Source organism: Pristiophorus japonicus, chromosome 7 (assembly GCF_044704955.1).
Source record: "Pristiophorus japonicus isolate sPriJap1 chromosome 7, sPriJap1.hap1, whole genome shotgun sequence".
NCBI classification, from domain to species: Eukaryota; Metazoa; Chordata; class Chondrichthyes; family Pristiophoridae; genus Pristiophorus; species Pristiophorus japonicus.
The window spans coordinates 158331019-158340359 of record NC_091983.1 but is presented as its reverse complement, the minus strand read 5'-3'; positions in this window follow the sequence as shown (position 1 = coordinate 158340359).

Here is a 9341-nt window from a genome sequence, read left to right as displayed (position 1 = left end):
CTGATTTTTCAAGCACAAAAGAGAGGATGATTGCAGCCACGACCCCACCCCACCCCAGATTTTCAAATGACATTGTGGAGATGTTGTTGGAGCAGGACAGCAGCATGAAGGAGTTTTTTTTTTTACCAATGTCAATTTCGGTTCACCCATCACCCCTGTGCTTGTTGACCTACATTGGCCCCAGTTGAGCAACGTCTTGATTTTAAAATTCCCATCAGGGTGGATAAAGGGGAACCAGTGGATGTGGTGTATTAGGACTTCCAGAAGGCATTTGACAAGGTGCCACATAAAAGGTTACTGCACAAGATAAAAGTTCACGGAGTTGGGGGTAATATATTAGCATGGATAGAGGATTGGCTAACTCTCAGAAATCAGAGAGTTGGGAGAAATGGTTCATTCTCTGGTTGGCAATCAGTAACTAGTGGGGTGCCGCAGGAATCAGTACTGGGACCCAAACTATTTACAATATATATTAACGACTTGGAAGAAGGGACTGAGTGTAATGTAGCCAAGTTTGCTGATGATACAAAGATGGGAGGAAAAGCAATGTGAGAGGAGGACACAAAAAATCTGCAAAAGGACATAGACAGGCTAAGTGAGTGGGCAGAAATTTGGCAGATGGAGTATAATGTTGGAAAGTGTGAGGTCATGCACTTTGGCAGAAAAAATCAAAGAGCAAGTTATTATTTAAATGGAGAAAGATTGCAAAGTGCTGCAGTGCAGCGGCACTTAGTGGCTACTTGTGCATGAAACACAAAAGGATAGTATGTAGGTACAGCAGCAAGGCCAATTAATCTTAGCCTTTATTGCAAAGGGGATGGAGTATAAAAGCAAGGAAGCTTTGGTACAGTTATATAGGGTATTGGTGAGGCCACACCTGGAATACTGCGTGCAGTTAAGTTTCCATATTTGTGAAAGGATATACTTGCTTTGGAGGCAGTTCAGAGAAGGTTCACTAGGCTGATTCCAGGGATGAGGGCGTTGACTTATGAGGAAAGGCTGAGTAGGTTGGGTCTCTACTCATTGGAATTCAGAAGAATGAGAGGTGATCTTATCGAAACTTATAAGATTATGAGGGGGCTTGACAAGGTGGATGCAGAGAGGATGTTTCCACTGATAGGGGAGACTAGAACTAGGGGGCATGATCTTAGAATAAGGGGCCGCCCATTTAAAACTGAGATGAGGAGAAATTTCTTCTTTCAGAGGGTTGTAAATCTGGACTTCACTGCCTCAGAGAGCTGTGGAAGCTGGGACATTGAATAAATTTAAGACAGAAATAGACAGATTCTTAAACGATAAGGGGTTATGGGGAGCAGGCAGGGAAGTGGAGCTGAGTCCATGATCAGATCAGCCAAGATCTTGTTGAATGGCGGAGCAGGCTCGAGGGGCCGTATGGACTACTCCTGTTCCTATTTCTTATGTTCTTATGTTCGTATCCTTGTTTTCAAATCCCTCCATGATCTCACCCCTCCCTATAACCTCCTCCAGCCCTATAACCTTCCTTGATATCTTCTCTCCTCCAAATCTGGCCTCTTACACATCCACAATTTTACTCACTCCATCATCGGTGGCTGTGCCTTAAGCTGTTGAGGCCCAAAGCTCTGGAATTCCCTCCGTAAATCACTCTGTCTCTCTACCTCTCTTTCCTCTTTTAAGACGCTCCTTAACACCTACGCCTTTGGCCATCTGTCTTAATATCTCCTTATGTGGCTTGGTGTCAAATTTTGATTGATAGTGCTCCTGTGAAGCGCCTTGGGACGTTTTACTACATTAAAGGCACTATATAAATACAAGTTGTCGTTGTTGCAGCGATGGTCACCGGCTACCATGGCAATTTGCACGGCAGCAGTGTGGGGAAGTGGCTGCCAATGGTAATGCAAATAGTCAGCCCAATGACAAATCATTGACTAAATGCCAACAAAAACCATAGCTCTGAAGTCTTTGCTCCATTTTGACCTGAAAAACGCTGGCCATCCATTTTGAAAATCGAGTCAGGTGGGCCTCAGACAGCAAGTCGGATATTTTTCTTTAAATTTTTATCTGCATGAATGAGATGGTGGGAAGATGAAAATCTCCCTCCCCCCACCTTTGTCTCTGAGGTCCTATTTTCAAAATATTTCCACTACCTTTTACAGTTTTGTGTGTGAGTCCAGATAGTTTCCTCATGTTGATTTTTTCCCTCTTGTTTGTCCTCCCTATTTTCAAAATATAGGTCTTGCAAGATCACTGTTGTTTCATATTCAAATCATCTGCCACGAGTTTTTCCGAAATTTCAGATGGCGTTCCTGAATATTCATGCTTTGGGCTATTTTCCCAAGTCAGAAACTGGAACAAGTTATAAGTTAGTTTCAAAATAGCTTCCTGCGCAAACAAATGGACATCTATTGGAATAAAGGTCATTTTTAAGCATAATTTTCAAATAATGAGGTTTGGGACTACATTTAGAAAACAGACCAAAATGCATGACATTACCCTTTTTCACCTTTTTTGTTCGGGAGGAAGTGATTATTTTTGACTACCATTATTCTTTGCTGTTTTTGCAGCATTTGCAGATACATCATGTTTGCAATGATTTCAGTACAAACCTGATACCAATGGGCCTTATTCGTCTCCGATGTATCATTCTAATTTACTATACAGTGTGGCTGAAAAGATTAATGGAAATTCTCCAGCGAAATACTGGGGATCATTTTCAACTCAACCACTTGGGTGCTCTCCTGGCGGAGCAGATGTTTGGGTGGTCACCCAGTGGAGCAGCTGCATGGGTGGTCACCCGATGGAGTGGCTGCATGGGTGATCATCTGGTGGAGCAGCCACATGGGTGATCACCCGGTGGAGTGGATCTTCCGTCTGTTGTAGAACCTGCCTGATTTTCATCCAATTGATATCAGTGCATGAAAATTGGACAGGTTCTACAACAGATGGGCAATTTACTCTGCTAGGTTACTTCCCTCATGCGATAAGTTGAAAATCACTCCCTATGTGTACATTTTTGGCTTTTTGTGGCCCAAAATTAATTTCCTCACTTTAAACTTAATTTTTCGCCTTTTTTTTGAATTTTTGTACCACAAACTATGCAATTGATCACTCAGAAATTAGTAATCAATTGAGTCGGCTTTTGGGCCTTTTACATTTTTATGCCTTGCATCACCAATAGCAACACTGGTTGCCAGGAACCAACAGGCATGCAGCATCGTTAGGGGTTAAATGACAGAAAATATGATAACTTTCCGTCATTTGAATATAATTTCGATACACCTGCCAATACAGGGTGTGCATATTGAAGATCACTGGTGGGAAATTCAATGGACGGACAAATGGTTGGAAGTGTGGCAGAACCCGACCTGGTCAATTTTCCACCCCAATCACTGCAGTTCCACCCAGAAACCAATGGAGGGAGAGTGGAATATCGCTTCTCTCTATCGTCTATCTCTCTGATTAATGACAAAACTCATCATCAGAAAAAAGACACGGACTAGTCACAAACATGGACTCTTATGTTATTGATGCTCTGGAATCTCTGCCCATTTTGTTTTATTTATTCTGTAATACAAACCAACCTATTATACAAGTCACACTGGTGCATCGGTCACTTTGCTCGGAACATAATGGTGCGGTGACTTAAGTTTATGCTCTGGATTTTATGGTAGGTTTCCCCACTCTCTTATTCCACAGAGAAAACTGAAATTTAAACCATGCCTCCAATCCTGCACTTTTTATTTGCCTGGCAGAACACGGCTGGACTTTATAAAACTGATCCGCAAACATGTGAGAAATTTCAGAGGATGTGAAGCTTGTAATGATTCTTAATCTTTCCTTGTGCTCGACTAGAACCATCAGCCAATCTGATACATATTACAGGCAGCTTCTATTGTCCAGTATTATATTTTAATCCAGGAAGGAACTATCATTGGGAAATTCTGCCTTGTGACCAGAGCCCGATTACAGGAGTACAGTACTAAAAAAAGGAACATGATAAGTTAGACCACTGGAACATACATTACAAACCTTGCATCTCCGCACACTTCCTGTCTGCAAAGTATTGCTTCCTGTTGTCGCACATTTGTATCACGTTTTACCATTATAAATTCCTATGCCCACATGTATAATAGAAATTGTCCATGCAAGGTCATCACACTGTACTTATACAATTCTGCCATCGGAGGCGCTATAGTGCCTTAGTTTTGCATTTCCCACTTTCTCAGTCTGTACTGCAGAGAAATATCTCCTTAAAAATCTTACTTCTAGACATCCTGTTCCATTGGCTCTCCCATCTTATAACCCAACTCCAGCTAAAGAGTACACTTGGAGACATCTGCAATGATTTGGGCAGGGAAAATAGAGTACGAGAGGAAGCTTGCAGGGAACATTAAGACGGACTGCAAAAGCTTCTATAGATATGTAAAGAGAAAAAGGTTAGTAAAGACAAGCGTAGGTCCCCTGCAGTCAGAATCAGGGGAAGTCATAACGGGGAACAAAGAAATGGCAGACCAATTGAACAAGTACTTTGGTTCAGTATTCACTAAAGAGGACACAAACAACCTTCCGGATATAAAAGGGGTCAGAGGATCTAGTAAGAAGGAAGAACTGAGGGAAATCCTTATTAGTCGGAAAATTGTGTTGGGGAAATTGATGGGATTGAAGGCCGATAAATCCCCAGGGCCTGATGGTCTGCATCCCAGAGTACTTAAGGAGGTGGCCTTGGAAATAGCGGATGCATTGACAGTCATTTTCCAACATTCCATAGACTCTGGATCAGTTCCTATGGAGTGGAGGGTAGCCAATGTAACTCCACCTTTTAAAAAAGGAGGGAGAGAGAAAACAGGGAATTATAGACTGGTCAGCCTGACATCGGTAGTGGGTAAAATGATGGATTCAATTATTAAGGATGTCATAGCAGCGCATTTGGAAAGAGGTGACAGGATAGGTCCAAGTCAGCATGGATTTGTGAAAGAGAAATCATGCTTGACAAATATTCTGGAATTTTTTGAGGATGTTTCCAGTCGAGTGGCAAGGGAGAACCAGTTGATGTGGTGTATTTGGATTTTCAGAAGGCTTTCGACAAGGTCCCACACAAGAGATTAATGTGCAAAGTTAAAGCACATGGGATTGGGGATAGTGTGCTGACGTGGATTGCAAACTGGTTGGCAGACAGGAAGCAAAGAGTAGGAGTAAATGGGTACTTTTCAGAATGGCAGGCAGTGACTCGTGGGGTACCGCAAGGTTCTGTGCTGGGGCCCCAGCTGTTTACATTGTACATTAATGATTTAGATGAGGGGATTAAATGTAGTATCTCCAAATTTGCGGATGACACTAAGTTGGGTGGCAGTGTGAGCTGCGAGGAGGATGCTATGAAGCTGCAGAGTGACTTGGATAAGTTAGGTAAGTGGGCAAATAATGGCAGATGAATTATAATGTGGATAAATGTGAGGTTATCCACTTTGGTGGTAAAAACAGAGAGACAGACTATTATCTGAATGGTGACAGATTAGGAAAAGGGGAGGTGCAACGAGACCTGGGTGTCATGGTACATCAATCATTGAAGGTTGGCATGCAGGTACAGCAGGCGGTTAAGAAAGCAAATGGCATGTTGGCCTTCATAACGAGGGGATTTGAGTACAGGGGCAGGGAGGTGTTACTACAGTTGTACAGGGCCTTGGTGAGGCCACACCTGGAGTATTGTGTACAGTTTTGGTCTCCTAACTTGAGGAAGGACATTCTTGCTATTGAGGGAGTGCAGCGAAGGTTCACCAGACTGATTCCCGGGATGGCGGGACTGACATATCAAGAAAGTCTGGATAAATTGGGCTTGTATTCACTGGAGTTCAGAAGAATGAGAGGGGATCTCATAGAAACGTTTAAAATTCTGACAGGTTTAGAGAGGTTAGATGCAGGAAGAATGTTCCCAATGTTGGGGAAGTCCAGAACCAGGGGTCACAGTCTAAGGATAAGGGGTAATCCATTTAGGACCGAGATGAGGAGAAACTTCTTCACCCAGAGAGTGGTAAACCTGTGGAATTCTCTACCACAGAAAGTTGTTGAGGCCAATTCACTAAATATATTCAAAAAGGAGTTAGATGTAGCCCTTACTACTAGGGGGATCAAGGGGTATGGCGAGAAAGCAGGAATGGGGTACTGAAGTTGCATGTTCAGCCATGAACTCATTGAATGGCGGTGCAGGCTCGAAGGGCCGAATGACCTACTCCTGCACCTATTTTCTATGTTTCTATGTTTCTATGTTTCTATGTCGCAGGAGATCGACTAGTTCCTGATGAAAAAATTGAGCAGCTTCCATTTACCTCTGCAAGTTGCCCCATTTACACAGATGCTAGGGTATACCAGTATCAGTAATCCTGCAGTCCTGTTCCTGGATGGTATGTGCTGATTCACGTAGTCTGGCAGGTGTTTTCAGAAAACAATAAATTATCTAAAATAAATAGGAATGCAGATCCTTGAGCCCAGCTTAGTGTAAAATGCATAATTATGCTCAATTAAGACTGTTCATGACAACAAAAATAGTGCCAGAGCTATTTTCTGTTGCCTGGTAATTGGTTACCCTTCATTATGGACAGAAGCATTGTATTGTACAGTTTTAATCGAAGACTGGAACCAACCAAAGTCCAAGGGGGCTAGAAATTCGACAGGTTTGCGCCCCTTTATCGCCATGGTGAAGCTGAAAAAGTTTATTTTTTGGCGCTAAACTGGTTGCACAAAATTTAGCACCTGGGCGGAAAATTCGGTAGCGGTTTTGCGATTGCACTAAAAAATATCGCTGTCCGCCTTTTTAGCCATTTGTATGATGTCAATTGGCGTTGCTATCGCTGGGGGCGGAAAATTCACCAATATCACCATTTTTACCGCCCGCCCAAAAAACACGTCCGAAAAAAATCAAGTCTTACCAGGTCGGATCCAGGGGGCACTCGGTGCTAACGGCGTCATCTTGAAAAACGGAGCAGAAGTTCAGTGCATAAAAGGATTTGGAGGGCAGGCTGCGTTTTACACAGTGAGCTTTATGTGAGTTCGGAATTCGTTTTTTAGGCTATTTAAGGACATTTAAAAGAATGGGGGCTAAAATATCTCTGCCATTATTCCTGGCTGCTTTTTCTATGCAGCATCGAGCTGGAAGAAAGCTTGTTTAAGAGCATTTTGAGCGTAATCGAAGAGGTCGCACATGTATGGGAAGGAGGCCTTACCCCCCACGAGTTTACAGGGAACGGCGCTCATACCTGCAGCTCTGAGGCACAGTGCGTTCGAAGGCTGTGCTTCCGAAAGGAGGTGGTCACAGAGATATGCCAGCTCATAAAGGCAGACCTACAGCCTACCAGCAGGAACAGGACTGCACTACTCGTCGAGGTGATGGTGACTGCGGCACTTGCCTTCTATGCCTCTGGCTCCTTTCAGGTATCAGCAGGGGACATATGCTCCATCTCGCACACATCGCTACATTCGCCAGGTACTGCACTGTACGTACACAGAATGGACTTCATAAAGTTCCGAGTGACCAGGGAGGCCCAGAATGAGAGAGCTTGGACGAATGGCTGGCTTCCTCAAGGTCCAGGGTGCCATTGACTGTATGCACATCGCTCTGTGAGCACCTTTCCTCAATCCAGAGGTTTATCGAAACCGAAAGGGATTCTTCTCCCTGAACGTACAGATAGTTTGCGACCATACTCAGCGCCTCATGGCAGTAAATGCCCAATTTCCAGTGAATGCTTTCATCTTGCGTGATAGCACTGTCTCAGGCCTGTTTGAGTGTCAGCCCAAGGCCAGAGCTGGCTGCTGGGGGACAAAGGTTACGGCCTCACCACCTGGCTCATGACCCCCCTCCGGAACCGCCTGACAGAAGCCGAGCATCGCTATAATGACAGTCATATAGCCACACGCAACATCGTCGAAAAGACAATTGGAGTGCTCCAGCAACGCTTCTGATGCCTGGACCACTCTGGAGGCTGCCTGCAATACTCCCCTCAGCAAGTCTCCGAGTTCATTGTGTTGAACTGCGTGCTACACAACCTAGCCATCATGAGGGGGCAGGATTTGCCAATGGGGACTGCAGGACCACCTCAGGAAAGAGGGAGGAGGAGGAAGAGGACCATGAGGAGAACGAGGAGGAGGAGGACGAGGAGGAGGACAAGGAGGAGGACGAGGAGCCTGGCACTTAACTCATGCCACCACCCTAACCACCACCACCTCAGGGGAGGCCACTGCAAAAGCCTTACGTCAGCAGCTTTGCTGGAACAGTGAACGGCATGTTTCATCGTTGCTTGGCCACTCTATCCCACCACGTTGACTAGCCCCTCTCTTATTCTGCAAATGAGACACTACACAGGAATGGTTAAGGTGAACAAAAGAATTTATTAAACATAGAGTAACTTGAATAAGATTTATTAAACATTGTAAACGTAATGTGGAAACTGGAATAAAATGTATTAAACATTATTGTGAACTTTTATAACTTAACAAAATTAGGAAACTTTAAAAACTTTTATAAAATAGCAACAGCAACAAAAGAGCAACAAAACAATGAAAGAACACTTAACATCTTTTACCTGTGGCCCCTCCTCCTCCACCCCCCTCTGCCCCCTCATCCCCCTCATCCTAACCCCCTCCCTCGCGTCATGACCCTACCTGAGGTGGTAACAAGATGTCGTGCAACAATACAGCCAGAGTCCTGCTGTATTGGAGGGATAGACAATGGAGACACCATGTGTGGATCCCCTGGAGAAGCTCGGGGTATGGCAGGCCTGGCTTCTGAGTGGCAAAGCTCTTGCTCAGCTTCAATACTCACAGGTGATGTCAGTCTGGGTGTGACACTGTGGACTGTAGTGTCAAAGATCGAGACCATCAATTGCGCGATCCATTGCCAGCCTCGGTGTTCTCGCGGGTTGCAGTGACAATCTGCGACATGCCCTCCCTCATGTCTGCAGATAGTGCTGGAATGCTTGCGGGAAAACCACCCAAGACCTCCAGGAGCTGTTGGCTGAACTGCATGCTCTCCATGTCCAGGTGTGTGCCTGCCTCTCTGTCAGCAGACCGGTTTTATCGACTCACCCTCTGGAGAGACGGCATACGGAATTCAACCCTGGGAGTGCGTTGTTGCACACCACTTGGACCCGTGGCCTCGGATTGGCCAAAGCCTGAGAATGTTTCTTCCTCGTCAGAGCTACTGGCCGCAGCTAAAAGAGGTGTTGATGGCATCGCCCCCCCCCCCCCCAACCCCCACCCCCCCGGAATAGCTTCATGAGTTTCCTCCTCCCGTGGAGGTTCCTCGTCCTCGGTCTTCGTCATCCCCACACGATGGGCTGAGGTGGAGGCTTCCATTGGCGGATGTGGCGTCTCCT